The 24,765-nt window shown below is 57.1% G+C and overlaps 1 long non-coding RNA gene across 6 annotated transcripts in view; it reads right to left on the bottom strand.

Moving 5' to 3' along the window:
* Positions 1 to 24,765, bottom strand: part of LOC142485303 (uncharacterized) — a 79,970-nt gene that overhangs the window by 10,000 nt on the left and 45,205 nt on the right. For 2 of the 6 annotated variants that reach the window (XR_012798366.1, XR_012798370.1), the window contains 3 exons: positions 16,650 to 16,748; positions 10,237 to 10,359; positions 1,454 to 2,023 (listed from right to left, as the gene is read on the bottom strand). This is a non-coding gene — a long non-coding RNA (uncharacterized LOC142485303). Of the gene's footprint in view, positions 1 to 1,453; positions 2,024 to 10,236; positions 10,360 to 16,649; positions 16,749 to 24,765 lie in introns of those variants that run through there. The other 4 variants (XR_012798367.1, XR_012798368.1, XR_012798369.1 and 1 more) reach the window with 4 other exon arrangements.

The following is a 24,765-nucleotide window of genomic DNA, read 5'->3' as shown; positions in this document are numbered from 1 at the left end:
ACCCAGAGAGAGGCACAGGCACAGCATGGAGAGAGACAGTGTGGGGGGAGAGGCACAGCATGGGGAGAGGGGCACAGCATGGGAAGAGGTGCACAGAGTGGGGGGGGAGACAAAAAGAATGGGGGGAGAGAGACAGAATGGGGGGGGAGAGACAGAAAATGGAGTAGAGACAGAGAATGGGGGAGGGGAGAGAGAGACAAAGAATGGGGGAGAGACAGAGAATGGGGGGGGAGATAGAGACAGAAGGGGTGGAGAGAGACAGAGAATGGGGGAGAGAGAGAATGGGGGGAGAGAGAGAGACAGACAAAGAATGGGGGATAGAGAGAGACACAGAGAATGGGGGGAGAGAGAGAGAATGGGGGGAGAGAGACAGAGAATGGGGGGAGAGAGACAGAGAAAGGAGGTGGGAGAGACAGAGAGACACACAGGCACAGCATGGGGAGAGACACAGAGAGAGGCACAGGCACAGTATGGGGAGAGGCACAGGCACAGGCACAGTATGGGGAGAGGCACAGGCACAGCATGGGGAGAGACAGCATGGGGAGAGACAGCATGGGGAGAGACAGCATGGGGAGAGACAGCATGGGGAGAGACACAGAGAGAGGCACAGGCACAGCATGGGTAGAGACACAGAGAGAGGCACAGGCACAGCATAGGGAGAGACCCAGAGAGAGGCACAAGCACAGCATGGGGAGAGACAGTGTGGGGGGAGAGGCACAGCATGGGGAGAGGGGCACAGCATGGGAAGAGGTGCACAGAGTGGGGGGGGGAGACAAAAAGAATGGGGGGAGAGAGACAGAATGGGGGGGAGAGAGACAGAATGGGGGGGAGAGAGACAGAATGGGGGGGAGAGAGACATAATGGGGGGGAGAGAGACAGAAAATGGAGGAGAGACACAGAGAATGGGGGAGGGGAGAGAGAGACAGAAGGGGTGGAGAGAGACAGAGAATGGGGGAGAGAGAGAATGGGGGGAGAGAGAGACAGACAAAGAATGGAGGATTGAGAGAGACACAGAGAATGGGGGGAGAGAGACAGAGAATGGGGGGAGAGAGACAGAGAATGGAGGTGGGAGAGACAGAGAATGGAGGTGGGAGAGACAGAGAATGGAGGGGGGATGGAGAGAATGGAGGGGGGAGAGAGAGAATGGAGGGGGGAGAGAGAGAATGGAGGGGGGAGAGACAGAGAATGGAGGGGGGAGATAGACAGAGAATGGAGGGGGGAGAGACACAGAGAGAGGCACTGGCACAGCATGGGGAGAGACAGAGAGAGAGGCACAGGCACAGCATGGGAAGAGGGGCACAGAGTGGGGGTGGGGGAGACACAAAGAATGGGGGGAGAGAGACAGAGAATGGGGAAGGGGAGAGAGACAAAGAATGGGGGAGAGAGAGACAGAGAACTCTAGATTGTAAAATAAATAGAAAAAAATTATTGTACGACACTGCGTGCACTTAAGTTATTTGCGACACAGGAAACATATTTTCTGTGAAAGCAGTAAGCATTCGTTGACTTTGTACATTTTTTTAATCTTACAAAGATAAACGGAATAATTAGTTAGTTACACAATATTATTGCATACATTAGAGTAGGAACTCCCTAGCTTCATGCATAATGCTGATATAAAGTTCTCTCTGGCTGCAATGGGGTTAATCTGTGTAAGTTATCCCTGTCTGTGCTCGAGCGGTCTATAGCAGAGAATGTGTTAATGTCCGACTTCCTTTAGCTGTGTGTACTGCTATGGTGTTGGGTACCATAGGTGTTTGTGGCTACGGAGGCCAGTGAGGGCCAAACTACTATGAAACCGGAATTCGGCACCCTGTCGGCGCCGGTTCTCTTCGCGTTACAAAATTAGTGAATTCTCTTTCTCTCAAACAGTTTACAGAGAACACATAGGGAATCGAACCATTATTTCCTCATCAGGGAACTCATCCGCACGCCTTCGCTGCCGAGGGACTAGCGCGCAAGATTGCTGTAGTCATCAGTCGAGGTCGGGGATCTCTGCTTCACTAGGCCGCGGCGCGGTTTCCTGGAATAGGGAAGCGCGGGCAACGTAAATACCTCGACCACGGATATTGCTGGAAAGATTGTAAGCGGAGCGGTTACTGTTGTCTTTACTTGTGGTCGTTCATATTTGGGGCAGGTGACAGTTCAATATTATGATTTAATGGGGCTTAAAGGGCTAAGTGAACAGGGTGCATCACGTAGGCATAACAGGACACTATGGGAACGAAGAGATTGTGCAATAGATTATAGCGAAACAAAGGCAATGGGAGGAAAAGAGACGTAAAGTGTGGACTTGAAATGTGCAGTGTAGCGAAAGTAGTATGTTACCTCCTGTGCCCTACCTATTCCTTGGTTTATAGCTAAGGGAGAGAGCACCACAGGAGAGTGCAGCAGGAGAGGCTGTGTCTGAGGGGTGAGCCAGGTTTGTGGGATGATTTAGAAGGCTGAGAGTTGGAAATTAATACATCATGTATTGCAGTGAGTTTGTTGCAGAAATATTGTGCATTCCATAGGGCACTGGGGAAGGGAGAGGTGTGAAATGGGGATGAAGTTGGACTGATTTGGCAGTACATGGTGAAAAGGGCTTTGGGGTAGGGTGTGGGTAGGGTGACCAGGTGTCCCGGTTTTTTAGTCTCTGTCCCGGTTTTTTTAGTCTCTGTCCCGGCTGCCCTGCATGCTGTAAAATGTTCCCTTTTTTGTGGCTGTTCCGCTTTTGACCATCAGAGCAGGGGGGGTGGGGGGCAGCAGAGAGCACAGAATGCATGGAGGAGAGCAGGGGCCGAGTCTGAGCTGCGGAGCCCAGCAGTGAGACCCGGAAGTGTCAGTGACAACTTCCAGTGTCTGCTGCCAGGGCTCAAGATGGCTTCCCCCACCCATGCAGGTATGTTCCAGAAAGGGGGACACAGACACACACTCACACACAATGGGGGGGGGGGGGGGAGAGACACAGAGAGAGGCACAGGCACAGCATGGGGAGAGACACAGAGAGAGGCACAGGCACAGCATGGGGAGAGACAGTGAGAGGCACAGGCACAACATGGGGAGAGACACAGAGAGAACACCGGCACAGCAGGGGGAGAGACACAGAGAGAGACACAGGCACAGCATGGGGAGAGACACAGAGAGAGGCACAGGCACAGCATGGGGAGAGACACAAAGAGAGGCACAGGCACAGCATGGGGAGAGACACAGAGAGAGGCACAGGCACAGCATGGGGAAAGACACAGAGAGAGGCACAGGCACAGCATGGGGAGAGACACAGAGAGAGGCACAGGCACAGCATGGGGAGAGACACAGAGAGAGGCACAGGCACAGCATGGGGAGAGACAGAGAGAGGCACAGGCACAGCATGGGGAGAGACACAGAGAGAGGCACAGGCACAGCAGGGGGAGAGACACAGAGAGAGGCACAGGCACAGCATGGGGAGAGACACAGAGAGAGGCACAGGCACAGCATGGGGAGAGACACAGAGAGAGGCACAGGCACAGCATGGGGAGAGACACAGAGAGAGGCACAGGCACAGCATGGGGAGAGACACAGAGAGAGGCACAGGCACAGCATGGGGAGAGACACAGAGAGAGGCACAGGCACAGCATGGGGAGAGACACAGAGAGAGGCACAGGCACAGCATGGGGAGAGACACAGAGAGAGGCACAGGCACAGCATGGGGAGAGACACAGAGAGAGGCACAGGCACAGCATGGGGAGAGACACAGAGAGAGGCACAGGCACAGCATGGGGAGAGACACAGAGAGAGGCACAGGCACAGCATGGGGAGAGACACAGAGAGAGGCACAGGCACAGCATGGGGAGAGACACAGAGAGAGGCACAGGCACAGCATGGGGAGAGACACAGAGAGAGGCAAAGGCACAGCATGGGGAGAGACACAGAGAGAGGCACAGGCACAGCATGGGGAGAGACACAGGGAGAGGCACAGGCACAGCATGGGGAGAGACACAGAGAGAGGCACAGGCACAGCATGGGGAGAGACACAGAGAGAGGCACAGGCACAGCATGGGGAGAGACACAGAGAGAGGCACAGGCACAGCATGGGGAGAGACACAGAGAGAGGCACAGGCACAGCATGGGGAGAGACACAGAGAGAGGCACAGGCACAGCATGGGGAGAGACACAGAGAGAGGCACAGGCACAGCATGGGGAGAGACACAGAGAGAGGCACAGGCACAGCATGGGGAGAGACACAGAGAGAGGCACAGGCACAGCATGGGGAGAGACACAGAGAGAGGCACAGGCACAGCATGGGGAGAGACACAGAGAGAGGCACAGGCACAGCATGGGGAGAGACACAGAGAGAGGCACAGGCACAGCATGGGGAGAGACACAGAGAGAGGCACAGCATGGGGAGAGACAGAGAGAGGCACAGGCACAGCATGGGGAGAAACACAGAGAGAGGCACAGGCACAGCATGGGGAGAAACACAGAGAGAGGCACAGGCACAGCATGGGGAGAGATACAGAGAGAGGCACAGGCACAGCATGGGGAGAGACACAGAGAGAGGCACAGGCACAGCATGGGGAGAGACACAGAGAGAGGCACAGGCACAGCATGGGGAGAGACACAGAGAGAGGCACAGGCACAGCATGGGGAGAGACACAGAGAGAGGCACAGGCACAGCATGGGGAGAGACACAGAGAGAGGCACAGGCACAGCATGGGGAGAGACACAGAGAGAGGCACAGGCACAGCATGGGGAGAGACACAGAGAGAGGCACAGGCACAGCATGGGGAGAGACACAGAGAGAGGCACAGGCACAGCATGGGGAGAGACACAGAGAGAGGCACAGGCACAGCATGGGGAGAGACACAGAGAGAGGCACAGCATGGGGAGAGACAGAGAGAGGCACAGGCACAGCATGGGGAGAAACACAGAGAGAGGCACAGGCACAGCATGGGGAGAAACACAGAGAGAGGCACAGGCACAGCATGGGGAGAGAAACAGAGAGAGGCACAGGCACAGCATGGGGAGAGACACAGAGAGAGGCACAGGCACAGCATGGGGAGAGACACAGAGAGAGGCACAGGCACAGCATGGGGAGAGATACAGAGAGAGGCACAGGCACAGCATGGGGAAAGACACAGAGAGAGGCACAGGCACAGCATGGGGAGAGACACAGAGAGAGGCACAGGCACAGCATGGGGAGAGACACAGAGAGAGGCACAGGCACAGCATGGGGAGAGACACAGAGAGAGGCACAGGCACAGCATGGGGAGAGACACAGAGAGAGGCACAGGCACAGCATGGGGAGAGACACAGAGAGAGGCACAGCATGGGGAGAGACACAGAGAGAGGCACAGGCACAGCATGGGGAGAGACACAGAAAGAGGCACAGGCACAGCATGGGGAGAGACACAGAGAGAGGCACAGGCACAGCATGGGGAGAGACACAGAGAGAGGCACAGCATGGGGAGAGACAGAGAGAGGCACAGGCACAGCATGGGGAGAGACACAGAGAGAACACCGGCATAGCAGGGGGAGAGACACAGAGAGAGGCACAGGCACAGCATGGGGAGAGACACAGAGAGAGGCACAGGCACAGCATGGGGAGAGACAGAGAGAGGCACAGCATGGGGAGAGACACAGAGAGAGGCACAGGCACAGCATGGGGAGAGACACACAGAGAGGCACAGGCACAGCATGAGGAGAGACACAGAGAGAGACACAGGCACAGCATGGAGAGAGACACAGAGAGAGGCACAGGCACAGCATGGGGAGAGACACAGAGAGAGGCACAGCATGGGGAGAGACAGAGAGAGAACACAGGCACAGCATGGGGAGAGACACAGAGAGAGGCACAGGCACAGCATGGGGAGAGACACAGATAGAGGCACAGGCACAGCATGGGGAGAGACACAGATAGAGGCACAGGCACAGAATGGGGAGAGACACAGAGAGAGGCACAGGCACAGCATGGGGAGAGACACAGCATGGGGAGAGACACAGAGAGAGGCACAGGCACAGCATGGGGAGAGACACAGAGAAAGGCACAAGCACAGCATGGGGAGAGACACAGAGAGAGGCACAGGCACAGCATGGGGAGAGACACAGAGAGAGGCACAGGCACAGCATGGGGAGAGACACAGAGAGAGGCACAGGCACAGCATGGGGAGAGACAAAGAGAGAGGCACAGGCACAGCATGGGGAGAGACACAGAGAGAGGCACAGGCACAGCATGGGGAGAGACACAGAGAGAGGCACAGGCACAGCATGGGGAGAGACACAGAGAGAGGCACAGGCACAGCATGGGGAGAGACACAGAGAGAGGCACAGGCACAGCATGGGGAGAAACACAGAGAGAGGCACAGGCACAGCATGGGGAGAGACACAGAGAGAAGCACAGGCACAGCATGGGGAGAGACACAGAGAGAAGCACAGGCACAGCATGGGGAGAGACACAGCATGGGGAGAGATAGAGAGAGACACAGGCACAGCATGGGGAGAGACACAGAAAGAGGCACAGGCACAGGCACAGCATGGGGAGAGACACAGAGAGAACACAGGCACAGCATGGGGAGAGACACAGAGAGAGGCACAGGCACAGCATGGGGAGAGACACAGAGAGAGGCACAGGCACAGCATGGGGATAGACACAGAGAGAGGCACAGGCACAGCATGGGGAGAGACACAGAGAGAGGCACAGGCACAGCATGGGGAGAGACACAGCATGGGGAGAGACACAGAGAGAGGCACAGGCACAGCATGGGGAGAGACACAGCATGAGGAGAGACAGAGAGAGGCACAGGCACAGCATGGGGAGAGAGATACAGAGAGAGGCACAGCATGGGGAGAGACAGAGAGAGGCACAGGCACAGCATGGGGAGAGACAGAGAGAGGCACAGGCACAGCATGGGGAGAGACACAGAGAGAGGCACAGGCACAGCATGGGGAGAGACACACAGGCACAGCATGGGGAGAGACACAGAGAGAGGCACAGGCACAGTATGGGGAGAGGCACAGGCACAGCATGGGGAGAGACAGCATGGGGAGAGACACAGAGAGAGGCACAGGCACAGCATGGGGAGAGACACAGAGAGGCACAGGCATAGCATGGGGAGAGACACAGATAGAGGCACAGGCACAGCATGGGGAGAGACACACAGGCACAGCATGGGGAGAGACACAGAGAGAGGCACAGGCACAGTATGGGGAGAGGCACAGGCACAGCATGGGGAGAGACAGCATGGGGAGAGACAGCATGGGGAGAGACACAGAGAGAGGCACAGGCACAGCATGGGTAGAGACACAGAGAGAGGCACAGGCACAGCATGGGGAGAGACACAGAGAGAGGCACAGGCACAGCATGGGGAGAGACACAGAGAGAGGCACAGGCACAGCATGGGGAGAGACACAGAGAGAGGCACAGGCACAGCATGGGGAGAAACACAGAGAGAGGCACAGGCACAGCATGGGGAGAGACACAGAGAGAAGCACAGGCACAGCATGGGGAGAGACACAGAGAGAAGCACAGGCACAGCATGGGGAGAGACACAGCATGGGGAGAGATAGAGAGAGGCACAGGCACAGCATGGGGAGAGACACAGAGAGAGGCACAGGCACAGGCACAGCATGGGGAGAGACACATAGAGAACACAGGCACAGCATGGGGAGAGACACAGAGAGAGGCACAGGCACAGCATGGGGATAGACACAGAGAGAGGCACAGGCACAGCATGGGGAGAGACACAGAGAGAGGCACAGGCACAGCATGGGGAGAGACACAGCATGGGGAGAGACACAGAGAGAGGCACAGGCACAGCATGGGGAGAGACACAGCATGGGGAGAGACAGAGAGAGGCACAGGCACAGCATGGGGAGAGAGATACAGAGAGAGGCACAGCATGGGGAGAGACAGAGAGAGGCACAGGCACAGCATGGGGAGAGACAGAGAGAGGCACAGGCACAGCATGGGGAGAGACACAGAGAGAGGCACAGGCACAGCATGGGGAGAGACACACAGGCACAGCATGGGGAGAGACACAGAGAGAGGCACAGGCACAGTATGGGGAGAGGCACAGGCACAGCATGGGGAGAGACAGCATGGGGAGAGACACAGAGAGAGGCACAGGCACAGCATGGGGAGAGACACAGAGAGGCACAGGCATAGCATGGGGAGAGACACAGATAGAGGCACAGGCACAGCATGGGGAGAGACACACAGGCACAGCATGGGGAGAGACACAGAGAGAGGCACAGGCACAGTATGGGGAGAGGCACAGGCACAGCATGGGGAGAGACAGCATGGGGAGAGACAGCATGGGGAGAGACACAGAGAGAGGCACAGGCACAGCATGGGTAGAGACACAGAGAGAGGCACAGGCACAGCATAGGGAGAGACCCAGAGAGAGGCACAGGCACAGCATGGAGAGAGACAGTGTGGGGGGAGAGGCACAGCATGGGGAGAGGGGCACAGCATGGGAAGAGGTGCACAGAGTGGGGGGGGAGACAAAAAGAATGGGGGGAGAGAGACAGAATGGGGGGGGAGAGACAGAAAATGGAGTAGAGACAGAGAATGGGGGAGGGGAGAGAGAGACAAAGAATGGGGGAGAGACAGAGAATGGGGGGGGAGATAGAGACAGAAGGGGTGGAGAGAGACAGAGAATGGGGGAGAGAGAGAATGGGGGGAGAGAGAGAGACAGACAAAGAATGGGGGATAGAGAGAGACACAGAGAATGGGGGGAGAGAGAGAGAATGGGGGGAGAGAGACAGAGAATGGGGGGAGAGAGACAGAGAAAGGAGGTGGGAGAGACAGAGAGACACACAGGCACAGCATGGGGAGAGACACAGAGAGAGGCACAGGCACAGTATGGGGAGAGGCACAGGCACAGGCACAGTATGGGGAGAGGCACAGGCACAGCATGGGGAGAGACAGCATGGGGAGAGACAGCATGGGGAGAGACAGCATGGGGAGAGACACAGAGAGAGGCACAGGCACAGCATGGGTAGAGACACAGAGAGAGGCACAGGCACAGCATAGGGAGAGACCCAGAGAGAGGCACAAGCACAGCATGGGGAGAGACAGTGTGGGGGGAGAGGCACAGCATGGGGAGAGGGGCACAGCATGGGAAGAGGTGCACAGAGTGGGGGGGGGAGACAAAAAGAATGGGGGGAGAGAGACAGAATGGGGGGGAGAGAGACAGAATGGGGGGGAGAGAGACAGAATGGGGGGGAGAGAGACATAATGGGGGGGAGAGAGACAGAAAATGGAGGAGAGACACAGAGAATGGGGGAGGGGAGAGAGAGACAGAAGGGGTGGAGAGAGACAGAGAATGGGGGAGAGAGAGAATGGGGGGAGAGAGAGACAGACAAAGAATGGAGGATTGAGAGAGACACAGAGAATGGGGGGAGAGAGACAGAGAATGGGGGGAGAGAGACAGAGAATGGAGGTGGGAGAGACAGAGAATGGAGGTGGGAGAGACAGAGAATGGAGGGGGGATGGAGAGAATGGAGGGGGGAGAGAGAGAATGGAGGGGGGAGAGAGAGAATGGAGGGGGGAGAGACAGAGAATGGAGGGGGGAGATAGACAGAGAATGGAGGGGGGAGAGACACAGAGAGAGGCACTGGCACAGCATGGGGAGAGACAGAGAGAGAGGCACAGGCACAGCATGGGAAGAGGGGCACAGAGTGGGGGTGGGGGAGACACAAAGAATGGGGGGAGAGAGACAGAGAATGGGGAAGGGGAGAGAGACAAAGAATGGGGGAGAGAGAGACAGAGAACTCTAGATTGTAAAATAAATAGAAAAAAATTATTGTACGACACTGCGTGCACTTAAGTTATTTGCGACACAGGAAACATATTTTCTGTGAAAGCAGTAAGCATTCGTTGACTTTGTACATTTTTTTAATCTTACAAAGATAAACGGAATAATTAGTTAGTTACACAATATTATTGCATACATTAGAGTAGGAACTCCCTAGCTTCATGCATAATGCTGATATAAAGTTCTCTCTGGCTGCAATGGGGTTAATCTGTGTAAGTTATCCCTGTCTGTGCTCGAGCGGTCTATAGCAGAGAATGTGTTAATGTCCGACTTCCTTTAGCTGTGTGTACTGCTATGGTGTTGGGTACCATAGGTGTTTGTGGCTACGGAGGCCAGTGAGGGCCAAACTACTATGAAACCGGAATTCGGCACCCTGTCGGCGCCGGTTCTCTTCGCGTTACAAAATTAGTGAATTCTCTTTCTCTCAAACAGTTTACAGAGAACACATAGGGAATCGAACCATTATTTCCTCATCAGGGAACTCATCCGCACGCCTTCGCTGCCGAGGGACTAGCGCGCAAGATTGCTGTAGTCATCAGTCGAGGTCGGGGATCTCTGCTTCACTAGGCCGCGGCGCGGTTTCCTGGAATAGGGAAGCGCGGGCAACGTAAATACCTCGACCACGGATATTGCTGGAAAGATTGTAAGCGGAGCGGTTACTGTTGTCTTTACTTGTGGTCGTTCATATTTGGGGCAGGTGACAGTTCAATATTATGATTTAATGGGGCTTAAAGGGCTAAGTGAACAGGGTGCATCACGTAGGCATAACAGGACACTATGGGAACGAAGAGATTGTGCAATAGATTATAGCGAAACAAAGGCAATGGGAGGAAAAGAGACGTAAAGTGTGGACTTGAAATGTGCAGTGTAGCGAAAGTAGTATGTTACCTCCTGTGCCCTACCTATTCCTTGGTTTATAGCTAAGGGAGAGAGCACCACAGGAGAGTGCAGCAGGAGAGGCTGTGTCTGAGGGGTGAGCCAGGTTTGTGGGATGATTTAGAAGGCTGAGAGTTGGAAATTAATACATCATGTATTGCAGTGAGTTTGTTGCAGAAATATTGTGCATTCCATAGGGCACTGGGGAAGGGAGAGGTGTGAAATGGGGATGAAGTTGGACTGATTTGGCAGTACATGGTGAAAAGGGCTTTGGGGTAGGGTGTGGGTAGGGTGACCAGGTGTCCCGGTTTTTTAGTCTCTGTCCCGGTTTTTTTAGTCTCTGTCCCGGCTGCCCTGCATGCTGTAAAATGTTCCCTTTTTTGTGGCTGTTCCGCTTTTGACCATCAGAGCAGGGGGGGTGGGGGGCAGCAGAGAGCACAGAATGCATGGAGGAGAGCAGGGGCCGAGTCTGAGCTGCGGAGCCCAGCAGTGAGACCCGGAAGTGTCAGTGACAACTTCCAGTGTCTGCTGCCAGGGCTCAAGATGGCTTCCCCCACCCATGCAGGTATGTTCCAGAAAGGGGGACACAGACACACACTCACACACAAAGGGGGGGGGGGGGGGAGGCACAGGCACAGCATGGGGAGAGACACAGAGAGAGGCACAGGCACAGCATGGGGAGAGACACAGAGAGAGGCACAGGCACAGCATGAGGAGAGGCATGGGGAGAGGCACAGGCACAGCATGGGGAGAGACAGAGAGAGGCACAGGCACAGCATGGGGAGAGACACAGAGAGAGGCACAGGCACAGCATGGGGAGAGACACAGAGAGAGGCACAGGCACAGCATGGGGAGAGACACAGAGAGAGGCATGGGGAGAGACACAGAGAGAGGCACAGGCACAGCATGGGGAGAGACAGAGAGAGGCACAGGCACAGCATGGGGAGAGACACAGAGAGAGGCACAGGCACAGCATGGGGAGAGACACAGAGAGAGGCACAGGCACAGCATGGGGAGAGACACAGAGAGAGGCATTGGGAGAGACACAGAGAGAAGCACAGGCACAGCATGGAGAGAGACACAGAGAGAGGCACAGGCACAGCATGGGGAGAGACACAGAGAGAGGCACAGGCACAGCATGGGGAGAGACAGAGAGAGGCACAGGCACAGCATGGGGAGAGACACAGAGGGAGGCACAGGCACAGCATGGGGAGAGACACAGAGAGAGGCACAGGCACAGCATGGGGAGAGACACAGAGAGAGGCACAGGCACAGCATGGGGAGAGACACAGAGAGAGGCACAGGCACAGCATGGGGAGAGACACAGAGAGAGGCACAGGCACAGCATGGGGAGAGACACAGAGAGAGGCACAGGCACAGCATGGGGAGAGACACAGAGAGAGGCACAGGCACAGCATGGGGAGAGACACAGAGAGACGCACAGGCACAGCATGGGGAGAGACACAGAGAGAGGCATGGGGAGAGACACAGAGAGAGGCACAGGCACAGCATGGGGAGAGACACAGAGAGAGGCACAGGCACAGCATGGGGAGAGACACAGAGAGAGGCACAGGCACAGCATGGGGAGAGACACAGAGAGAGGCACAGGCACAGCATGGGGAGAGACACAGAGAGAGGCACAGGCACAGCATGGGGAGAGACACAGAGAGAGGCACAGGCACAGCATGGGGAGAGACACAGAGAGAGGCACAGGCACAGCATGGGGAGAGACACAGAGAGAGGCACAGGCACAGCATGGGGAGAGACACAGAGAGAGGCACAGGCACAGCATGGGGAGAGACACAGAGAGAGGCACAGGCACAGCATGGGGAGAGACAAAGAGAGAGGCACAGGCACAGCATGGGGAGAGACACAGAGAGAGGCACAGGCACAGCATGGGGAGAGACACAGAGAGAGGCACAGGCACAGCATGGGGAGAGACACAGAGAGAGGCACAGGCACAGCATGGGGAGAGACACAGAGAGAGGCATGGGGAGAGACACAGAGAGAGGCACAGGCACAGCATGGGGAGAGACAGAGAGAGGCACAGGCACAGCATGGGGAGAGACACAGAGAGAGGCACAAGCACAGCATGGGGAGAGACACAGGAGAGGCACAGGCACAGCATGGGGAGAGACACAGAGAGAGGCATGGGTAGAGACACAGAGAGAGGCATAGGCACAGCATGGGGAGAGACACAGAGAGAGGCATGGGTAGAGACACAGAGAGAGGCATGGGTAGAGACACAGAGAGAGGCACAGGCACAGCATGGGGAGAGACACAGAGAGAGGCACAGGCACAGCATGGGGAGAGACACAGAGAGAGGCACAGGCACAGCATGGGGAGAGACACAGAGAGAGGCACAGGCACAGCATGGGGAGAGACACAGAGAGAGGCACAGGCACAGCATGGGGAGAGACACAGAGAGAGGCACAGGCACAGCATGGGGAGAGACACAGAGAGAGGCACAGGCACAGCATGGGGAGAGACACAGAGAGAGGCACAGGCACAGCATGGGGAGAGACACAGAGAGAGGCACAGGCACAGCAGGGGGAGAGACACAGAGAGAGGCACAGCATGGGGAGAGACACAGAGAGAGGCACAGGCACAGCATGGGGAGAGACACAGAGAGAGGCACAGGCACAGCATGGGGAGAGACACAGAGAGAGGCACAGGCACAGCATGGGGAGAGACACAGAGAGAGGCACAGGCACAGCATGGGGAGAGACACAGAGAGAACACCGGCACAGTAGGGGGAGAGACACAGAGACAGGCACAGCATGGGGAGGTACACAGAGAGAGGCACAGGCACAGCATGGGGAGAGATACAGAGAGAGGCACAGGCACAGCATGGGGAGAGATACAGAGAGAGGCACAGGCACAGCATGGGGAGAGACACAGAGAGAGGCACATGCACAGCATGGGGAGAGACACAGAGAGAGGCACAGGCACAGCATGGGGAGAGACACAGAGAGAGGCACAGGCACAGCATGGGGAAAGACACAGAGAGAGGCACAGGCACAGCATGGGGAGAGACACAGAGAGAGGCACAGGCACAGCATGGGGAGAGACACAGAGAGAGGCACAGGCACAGCATGGGGAGAGACACAGAGAGAGGCACAGGCACAGCATGGGGAGAGACACAGAGAGAGGCACAGGCACAGCAGGGGGAGAGACACAGAGAGAGGCACAGGCACAGCATGGGGAGAGACACAGAGAGAGGCACAGGCACAGCATGGGGAGAGACACAGAGAGAGGCACAGGCACAGCATGGGGAGAGACACAGAGAGAGGCACAGGCACAGCATGGGGAGAGACACAGAGAGAGGCACAGGCACAGCATGGGGAGAGACACAGAGAGAGGCACAGGCACAGCATGGTGAGAGACACAGAGAGAGGCACAGGCACAGCATGGGGAGAGACACAGAGAGAGGCACAGGCACAGCATGGGGAGAGACAGAGAGAGGCACAGGCACAACATGGGGAGAGACAGAGAGAACACCGGCACAGCAGGGGGAGAGACACAGAGAGAGGCACAGGCACAGCAGGGGGAGAGACACAGAGAGAGGCACAGGCACAGCATGGGGAGAGACACAGAGAGAGGCACAGGCACAGCATGGGGAGAGACACAGAGAGAGGCACAGGCACAGCATGGGGAGAGACACAGAGAGAACACCGGCACAGTAGGGGGAGAGACACAGAGACAGGCACAGCATGGGGAGAGACACAGAGAGAGGCACAGGCACAGCATGGGGCGAGACACAGAGAGAGGCACAGGCACAGCATGGGGAGAGACACAGAGAGAGGCACAGGCACAGCATGGGGAGAGACACAGCATGGGGAGAGACACAGAGAGAGGCACAGGCACAGCATGGGGAGAGACACAGCATGGGGAGAGACAGAGAGAGGCACAGGCACAGCATGGGGAGAGAGATACAGAGAGAGGCACAGCATGGGGAGAGACAGAGAGAGGCACAGGCACAGCATGGGGAGAGACACAGAGAGAGGCACAGGCACAGCATGGGGAGAGGCACAGGCACAGCATGGGGAGAGACACAGGCACAGCATGGGGAGAGACACAGAGAGAGGCACAGGCACAGTATGGGGAGAGGCACAGGCACAGCATGGGGAGAGACAGCATGGGGAGAGACACAGAGAGAGGCACAGGCACAGCATGGGGAGAGACACAGATAGAGGCACAGGCACAGCATGGGGAGAGACACACAGGCACAGCATGGGGAGAGACACAGAGAGAGGCACAGGCACAGCATGGGGAGAGACACAGAGAGAACACCGGCACAGTAGGGGGAGAGACACAGAGACAGGCACAGCATGGGGAGAGACACAGAGAGAGGCACAGGCACAGCATTGTGCGAGACACAGAGAGAGGCACAGGCACAGCATGGGGAGAGACACAGAGAGAGGCACAGGCACAGCATGGGGAGAGACACAGCATGGGGAGAGACACAGAGAGAGGCACAGGCACAGCATGGGGAGAGACACAGCATGGGGAGAGACAGAGAGAGGCACAGGCACAGCATGGGGAGAGAGATACAGAGAGAGGCACAGCATGGGGAGAGACAGAGAGAGGCACAGGCACAGCATGGGGAGAGACACAGAGAGAGGCACAGGCACAGCATGGGGAGAGGCACAGGCACAGCATGGGGAGAGACACAGGCACAGCATGGGGAGAGACACAGAGAGAGGCACAGGCACAGTATGGGGAGAGGCACAGGCACAGCATGGGGAGAGACAGCATGGGGAGAGACACAGAGAGAGGCACAGGCACAGCATGGGGAGAGACACAGATAGAGGCACAGGCACAGCATGGGGAGAGACACACAGGCACAGCATGGGGAGAGACACAGAGAGAGGCACAGGCACAGTATGGGGAGAGGCACAGGCACAGCATGGGGAGAGACAGCATGGGGAGAGACACAGAGAGAGGCACAGGCACAGCATGGGTAGAGACACAGAGAGAGGCACAGGCACAGCATAGGGAGAGACCCAGAGAGAGGCACAGGCACAGCATGGGGAGAGACAGTGTGGGGGGAGAGGCACAGCATGGGGAGAGGGGCACAGCATGGGAAGAGGTGCACAGAGTGGGGGGGGGGAGACAAAAAGAATGGGGGGAGAGAGACAGAATGGGGGGGAGAGAGACAGAAAATGGAGGAGAGACACAGAGAATGGGGGAGGGGAGAGAGAGACAAAGAATGGGGGAGAGACAGAGAATGGGGGGGGGGAGATAGAGACAGAAGGGGTGGAGAGAGACAGAGAATGGGGGAGAGAGAGAATGGAGGGGGGAGAGACACAGAGAGAGGCACTGGCACAGCATGGGGAGAGACAGAGAAAGAGGCACAGGCACAGCATGGGAAGAGGGGCACAGAGTGGGGGTGGGTTAGACACAAAGAATGGGGGGAGAGAGACAGAGAATGGGGAAGGGGAGAGAGACAAAGAATGTGGGAGAGAGAGACAGAGAACTCTAGATTGTAAAATAAATAGAAAAAAATTATTGTACGACACTGCGTGCACTTAAGTTATTTTCGACACAGGAAACATATTTTCTGTGAAAGCAGTAAGCATTTGTTGACTTTGTACATTTTTTTAATCTTACAAAGATAAACGGAATAATTAGTTAGTTACACAATATTATTGCATACATTAGAGTAGGAACTACCTAGCTTCATGCATAATGCTGATATAAAGTTCTCTCTGGCTGCAATGGGGTTAATCTGTGTAAGTTATCCCTGTCTGTGCTCGAGCGGTCTATAGCAGAGAATGTGTTAATGTCCGACTTCCTTTAGCTGTGTGTACTGCTATGGTGTTGTGTACCATAGGTGTTTGTGGCTACGGAGGCCAGTGAGGGCCAAACTTCTATGAAAGCGGAATTCGGCACCCTGTCGGCGCCGGTTCTCTTCGCGTTACAAAATTAGTGAATTCTCTTTCTCTCAAACAGTTTACAGAGAACACATAGGGAATCGAACCATTATTTACTCACCAGGGAACTCATTCGCCGCCGAGGGACTAGCGCGCAAGATTGCTGTAGTCGTCAGTCGAGGTCGGGGATCTGTGCTTCACTAGGCCGCGGCGCGGTTTCCTGGAATAGGGAAGCGCGGGGAACGTAAATACCTCGACCACGGATATTGCTGGAAAGATTGTAAGCGGAGCGGTTACTGTTGTCTTTACTTGTGGTCGTTCATATTTGGGGCAGGTGACAGTTCAATATTATGATTTAATGGGGCTTAAAGGGCTAAGTGAACAGGGTGCATCACGTAGGCATAACAGGACACTATGGGAACGAAGAGATTGTGCAATAGATTATAGCGAAACGAAGGCAATGGGAGGAAAAGAGACGTAAAGTGTGGACTTGAAATGTGCAGTGTAGCGAAAGTAGTATGTTACCTCCTGTGCCCTACCTATTCCTTGGTTTATAGCTAAGGGAGAGAGCACCACAGGAGAGTGCAGCAGGAGAGGCTGTGTCTGAGGGGTGAGCCAGGTTTGTGGGATGATTTAGAAGGCTGAGAGTTGGAAATTAATACATCATGTATTGCAGTGAGTTTGTTGCAGAAATATTGTGCATTCCATAGGGCACTGGGGAAGGGAGAGGTGTGAAATGGGGATGACGTTGGACTGATTTGGCAGTACATGGTGAAAAGGGCTTTGGGGTAGGGTGACCAGGTGTCCCGGTTTTTTAGTCTCTGTCCCGGTTTTTTTAGTCTCTGTCCCGGCTGCCCTGCATGCTGTAAAATGTTCCCTTTTTTGTGGCTGTTCCGCTTTTGACCATCAGAGCGGGGGGGGCAGCAGAGAGCACAGAATGCATGGAGGAGAGCAGGGGCCGAGTCTGAGCTGCGGAGCCCAGCAGTGAGACCCGGAAGTGTCAGTGACAACTTCCAGTGTCTGCTGCCAGGGCTCAAGATGGCTTCCCCCACCCATGCAGGTATGTTCCAGAAAGGGGGACACAGACACACACTCACACACAATGGGGAGGGGGGGGGAGAGGCACAGGCACAGCATGGGGAGAGACACAGAGAGAGGCACAGGCACAGCATGGGGAGAGACACAGAGAGAGGCACAGCATGGGGAGAGACACAGAGAGATGCACAGGCACAGCATGGGGAGAGACACAGAGAGAGGCACAGGCACAGCATGGGGAGAGACACAGGCACAGCATGGGGAGAGACACAGAGAGAGGCACAGGCACAGCAGGGGGAGAGACACAGAGAGAGGCACAGGCACAGCATGGGGAGAGACACAGGCACAGCATGGGGAGAGACACAGAGAGAGGCACAGGCACAGCATGGGGAGAGACACAGAGAGAGGCACAGGCACAGCATGGGGAGAGACACAGGCACAGCATGGGGAGAGACACAGAGAGAGGCACAGGCACAGCATGGGGAGAGACACAGAGAGAGGCACAGGCACAGCATGGGGAGAGACACAGGCACAGCATGGGGAGAGACACAGAGAGAGGCACAGGCACAGCAGGGGGAGAGACACAGAGAGAGGCACAGGCACAGCATGGGGAGAGACACAGGCACAGCATGGGGAGAGACACAGAGAGAGGCACAGGCACAGCATGGGGAGAGACACAGAGAGAGGCACAGGCACAGCATGGGGAGAGACACAGAGAGAGGCACAGGCACAGCATGGGGAGAGACACAGAGAGAGGCACAGGCACAGCATGGGGAGAGACACAGGCACAGCATGGGGAGAGACACAGAGAGAGGCACAGGCACAGCATGGGGAGAGACACAGAGAGAGGCACAGGCACAGCATGGGGAGAGACACAGAGAGAGGCACAGGCACAGCATGGGGAGAGACACAGAGAGAGGCACAGGCACAGCATGGGGAGAGACACAGAGAGAGGCACAGGCACAGCATGGGGAGAGACACAGAGAGTGGCATAGGCACAGCATGGGGAGAGACACAGAGAGAGGCACAGGCACAGCATGGGGAGAGACACAGTGAGAGGCACAGGCACAGCATGGGGAGAGACAGAGAGAGGCACAGGCACAGCATGGGGAGAGACACAGAGAGAGGCACAGGCACAGCATGGGGAGAGACACAGAGAGAGGCACAGCATGGGGAGAGACACAGAGAGAGGCACAGGCACAGCATGGGGAGAGACACAGGCACAGCATGGGGAGAGACACAGAGAGAGGCACAGGCACAGCATGGGGAGAGACACAGAGAGAGGCACAGGCACAGCATGGGGAGAGACACAGAGAGAGGCACAGGCACAGCATGGGGAGAGACACAGAGAGAGGCACAGGCACAGCATGGGGAGAGACACAGAGAGAGGCACAGGCACAGGCACAGCATGGGGAGAGACACAGAGAGAGGCACAGGCACAGCATGGGGAGAGATACAGAGAGAGGCACAGGCACAGCATGGGGAGAGACACAGAGAGAGACACAGGCACAGCATGGGGAGAGACACAGAGAGAGGCACAGGCACAGCATGGGGAGAGACACAGAGAGAGGCACAGGCACAGCATGGGGAGAGACACAGAGAGAGGCACAGGCACAGCATGGGGAGAGACACAGAGAGAGGCACAGGCACAGCATGGGGAGAGACACAGAGAGAGGCACAGGCACAGCAGGGGGAGAGACACAGAGAGAGGCACAGGCACAGCATGGGGAGAGACACAGGCACAGCATGGGGAGAGACACAGAGAGAGGCACAGGCACAGCATGGGGAGAGACACAGAGAGAGGCACAGGCACAGCATGGGGAGAGACACAGAGAGAGGCACAGGCACAGCATGGGGAGAGACACAGAGAGAGGCACAGGCACAGCATGGGGAGAGACACAGAGAGAGGCACAGGCACAGGCACAGCATGGGGAGAGACACAGAGAGAGGCACAGGCACAGCATGGGGAGAGATACAGAGAGAGGCACAGGCACAGGCACAGCATGGGGAGAGACACAGAGAGAGGCACAGGCACAGCATGGGGAGAGACACAGAGAGAGGCACAGGCACAGCATGGGGAGAGACACAGAGAGAGGCACAGGCACAGCATGGGGAGAGACACAGAGAGAGGCACAGGCACAGCATGGGGAGAGACAGAGAGAGGCACAGGCACAGCATGGGGAGAGACAGAGACAGGCACAGCAGGGGGAGAGACACAGAGAGAGGCACAGGCACAGCATGGGGAGAGACACAGAGAGAGGCACAGGCACAGCATGGGGAGAGACACAGAGAGAGGCACAGGCACAGCATGGGGAGAGACAGAGAGAGGCACAGGCACAGCATGGGGAGAGACACAGAGAGAGGCACAGGCACAGCATGGGGAGAGACACAGAGAGAGGCACAGGCACAGCATGGGGAGAGACACAGAGAGAGGCACAGGCACAGCATGGGGAGAAACACAGAGAGAGGCACAGGCACAGCATGGGGAGAGACAGAGAGAGGCACAGGCACAGCATGGGGAGAGACAGAGAGAGAGGCACAGGCACAGCAAGGGGAGAGACACAGAGAGAGGCACAGGCACAGCAGGGGGAGAGACACAGAGAGAGGCACAGGCACAGCATGGGGAGAGACACAGAGAGAGGCACAGGCACAGCATGGGGAGAGACACAGAGAGAGGCACAGGCACAGCATGGGGAGAGACACAGAGAGAACACCGGCACAGTAGGGGGAGAGACACAGAGACAGGCACAGCATGGGGAGGTACACAGAGAGAGGCACAGGCACAGCATGGGGAGAGATACAGAGAGAGGCACAGGCACAGCATGGGGAGAGATACAGAGAGAGGCACAGGCACAGCATGGGGAGAGACACAGAGAGAGGCATGGGGAGAGACACAGAGAGAGGCACAGGCACAGCATGGGGAGAGACAGAGAGAGGCACAGGCACAGCATGGGGAGAGACACAGAGAGAGGCACAAGCACAGCATGGGGAGAGACACAGGAGAGGCACAGGCACAGCATGGGGAGAGACACAGAGAGAGGCATGGGTAGAGACACAGAGAGAGGCACAGGCACAGCATGGGGAGAGACACAGAGAGAGGCATGGGTAGAGACACAGAGAGAGGCATGGGTAGAGACACAGAGAGAGGCACAGGCACAGCATGGGGAGAGACACAGAGAGAGGCACAGGCACAGCATGGGGAGAGACACAGAGAGAGGCACAGGCACAGCATGGGGAGAGACAGAGAGAGGCACAGGCACAGCATGGGGAGAGACACAGAGAGAGGCACAGGCACAGCATGGGGAGAGACACAGAGAGAGGCACAGGCACAGCATGGGGAGAGACACAGAGAGAGGCACAGGCACAGCATGGGGAGAGACACAGAGAGAGGCACAGGCACAGCATGGGGAGAGACACAGAGAGAGGCACAGGCACAGCATGGGGAGAGACACAGAGAGAGGCACAGGCACAGCAGGGGGAGAGACACAGAGAGAGGCACAGCATGGGGAGAGACACAGAGAGAGGCACAGGCACAGCATGGGGAGAGACACAGAGAGGGGCACAGGCACAGCATGGGGAGAGACACAGAGAGAGGCACAGGCACAGCATGGGGAGAGACACAGAGAGAGGCACAGGCACAGCATGGGGAGAGACACAGAGAGAACACCGACACAGTAGGGGGAGAGACACAGAGACAGGCACAGCATGGGGAGGTACACAGAGAGAGGCACAGGCACAGCATGGGGAGAGATACAGAGAGAGGCACAGGCACAGCATGGGTAGAGATACAGAGAGAGGCACAGGCACAGCATGGGGAGAGACACAGAGAGAGGCACATGCACAGCATGGGGAGAGACACAGAGAGAGGCACAGGCACAGCATGGGGAGAGACACAGAGAGAGGCACAGGCACAGCATGGGGAAAGACACAGAGAGAGGCACAGGCACAGCATGGGGAGAGACACAGAGAGAGGCACAGGCACAGCATGGGGAGAGACACAGAGAGAGGCACAGGCACAGCATGGGGAGAGACACAGAGAGAGGCACAGGCACAGCAGGGGGAGAGACACAGAGAGAGGCACAGGCACAGCATGGGGAGAGACACAGAGAGAGGCACAGGCACAGCATGGGGAGAGACACAGAGAGAGGCACAGGCACAGCATGGGGAGAGACACAGAGAGAGGCACAGGCACAGCATGGGGAGAGACACAGAGAGAGGCACAGGCACAGCATGGGGAGAGACACAGAGAGAGGCACAGGCACAGGCACAGCATGGTGAGAGACACAGAGAGAGGCACAGGCACAGCATGGGGAGAGACACAGAGAGAGGCACAGGCACAGCATGGGGAGAGACAGAGAGAGGCACAGGCACAACATGGGGAGAGACAGAGAGAACACCGGCACAGCAGGGGGAGAGACACAGAGAGAGGCACAGGCACAGCAGGGGGAGAGACACAGAGAGAGGCACAGGCACAGCATGGGGAGAGACACAGAGAGAGGCACAGGCACAGCATGGGGAGAGACACAGAGAGAGGCACAGGCACAGCAGGGGGAGAGACACAGAGAGAGGCACAGGCACAGCATGGGGAGAGACACAGGCACAGCATGGGGAGAGACACAGAGAGAGGCACAGGCACAGCATGGGGAGAGACACAGAGAGAGGCACAGGCACAGCATGGGGAGAGACACAGAGAGAGGCACAGGCACAGCATGGGGAGAGACACAGAGAGAGGCACAGGCACAGCATGGGGAGAGACACAGAGAGAGGCACAGGCACAGGCACAGCATGGGGAGAGACACAGAGAGAGGCACAGGCACAGCATGGGGAGAGATACAGAGAGAGGCACAGGCACAGGCACAGCATGGGGAGAGACACAGAGAGAGGCACAGGCACAGCATGGGGAGAGACACAGAGAGAGGCACAGGCACAGCATGGGGAGAGACACAGAGAGAGGCACAGGCACAGCATGGGGAGAGACACAGAGAGAGGCACAGGCACAGCATGGGGAGAGACAGAGAGAGGCACAGGCACAGCATGGGGAGAGACAGAGACAGGCACAGCAGGGGGAGAGACACAGAGAGAGGCACAGGCACAGCATGGGGAGAGACACAGAGAGAGGCACAGGCACAGCATGGGGAGAGACACAGAGAGAGGCACAGGCACAGCATGGGGAGAGACAGAGAGAGGCACAGGCACAGCATGGGGAGAGACACAGAGAGAGGCACAGGCACAGCATGGGGAGAGACACAGAGAGAGGCACAGGCACAGCATGGGGAGAGACACAGAGAGAGGCACAGGCACAGCATGGGGAGAAACACAGAGAGAGGCACAGGCACAGCATGGGGAGAGACAGAGAGAGGCACAGGCACAGCATGGGGAGAGACAGAGAGAGAGGCACAGGCACAGCAAGGGGAGAGACACAGAGAGAGGCACAGGCACAGCAGGGGGAGAGACACAGAGAGAGGCACAGGCACAGCATGGGGAGAGACACAGAGAGAGGCACAGGCACAGCATGGGGAGAGACACAGAGAGAGGCACAGGCACAGCATGGGGAGAGACACAGAGAGAACACCGGCACAGTAGGGGGAGAGACACAGAGACAGGCACAGCATGGGGAGGTACACAGAGAGAGGCACAGGCACAGCATGGGGAGAGATACAGAGAGAGGCACAGGCACAGCATGGGGAGAGATACAGAGAGAGGCACAGGCACAGCATGGGGAGAGACACAGAGAGAGGCATGGGGAGAGACACAGAGAGAGGCACAGGCACAGCATGGGGAGAGACAGAGAGAGGCACAGGCACAGCATGGGGAGAGACACAGAGAGAGGCACAAGCACAGCATGGGGAGAGACACAGGAGAGGCACAGGCACAGCATGGGGAGAGACACAGAGAGAGGCATGGGTAGAGACACAGAGAGAGGCACAGGCACAGCATGGGGAGAGACACAGAGAGAGGCATGGGTAGAGACACAGAGAGAGGCATGGGTAGAGACACAGAGAGAGGCACAGGCACAGCATGGGGAGAGACACAGAGAGAGGCACAGGCACAGCATGGGGAGAGACACAGAGAGAGGCACAGGCACAGCATGGGGAGAGACACAGAGAGAGGCACAGGCACAGCATGGGGAGAGACACAGAGAGAGGCACAGGCACAGCATGGGGAGAGACACAGAGAGAGGCACAGGCACAGCATGGGGAGAGACACAGAGAGAGGCACAGGCACAGCATGGGGAGAGACACAGAGAGAGGCACAGGCACAGCATGGGGAGAGACACAGAGAGAGGCACAGGCACAGCATGGGGAGAGACACAGAGAGAGGCACAGGCACAGCAGGGGGAGAGACACAGAGAGAGGCACAGCATGGGGAGAGACACAGAGAGAGGCACAGGCACAGCATGGGGAGAGACACAGAGAGAGGCACAGGCACAGCATGGGGAGAGACACAGAGAGAGGCACAGGCACAGCATGGGGAGAGACACAGAGAGAGGCACAGGCACAGCATGGGGAGAGACACAGAGAGAACACCGACACAGTAGGGGGAGAGACACAGAGACAGGCACAGCATGGGGAGGTACACAGAGAGAGGCACAGGCACAGCATGGGGAGAGATACAGAGAGAGGCACAGGCACAGCATGGGTAGAGATACAGAGAGAGGCACAGGCACAGCATGGGGAGAGACACAGAGAGAGGCACATGCACAGCATGGGGAGAGACACAGAGAGAGGCACAGGCACAGCATGGGGAGAGACACAGAGAGAGGCACAGGCACAGCATGGGGAAAGACACAGAGAGAGGCACAGGCACAGCATGGGGAGAGACACAGAGAGAGGCACAGGCACAGCATGGGGAGAGACACAGAGAGAGGCACAGGCACAGCATGGGGAGAGACACAGAGAGAGGCACAGGCACAGCAGGGGGAGAGACACAGAGAGAGGCACAGGCACAGCATGGGGAGAGACACAGAGAGAGGCACAGGCACAGCATGGGGAGAGACACAGAGAGAGGCACAGGCACAGCATGGGGAGAGACACAGAGAGAGGCACAGGCACAGCATGGGGAGAGACACAGAGAGAGGCACAGGCACAGCATGGGGAGAGACACAGAGAGAGGCACAGGCACAGCATGGGGAGAGACAGAGAGAGGCACAGGCACAACATGGGGAGAGACAGAGAGAACACCGGCACAGCAGGGGGAGAGAC

This window comes from Ascaphus truei, unplaced genomic scaffold (assembly GCF_040206685.1).
Source record: "Ascaphus truei isolate aAscTru1 unplaced genomic scaffold, aAscTru1.hap1 HAP1_SCAFFOLD_546, whole genome shotgun sequence".
Classification (NCBI taxonomy): Eukaryota; Metazoa; Chordata; class Amphibia; order Anura; family Ascaphidae; genus Ascaphus; species Ascaphus truei.
Note: the sequence above shows the minus strand (reverse complement) of the source record. Positions and strands in the feature narration are given on the sequence as shown.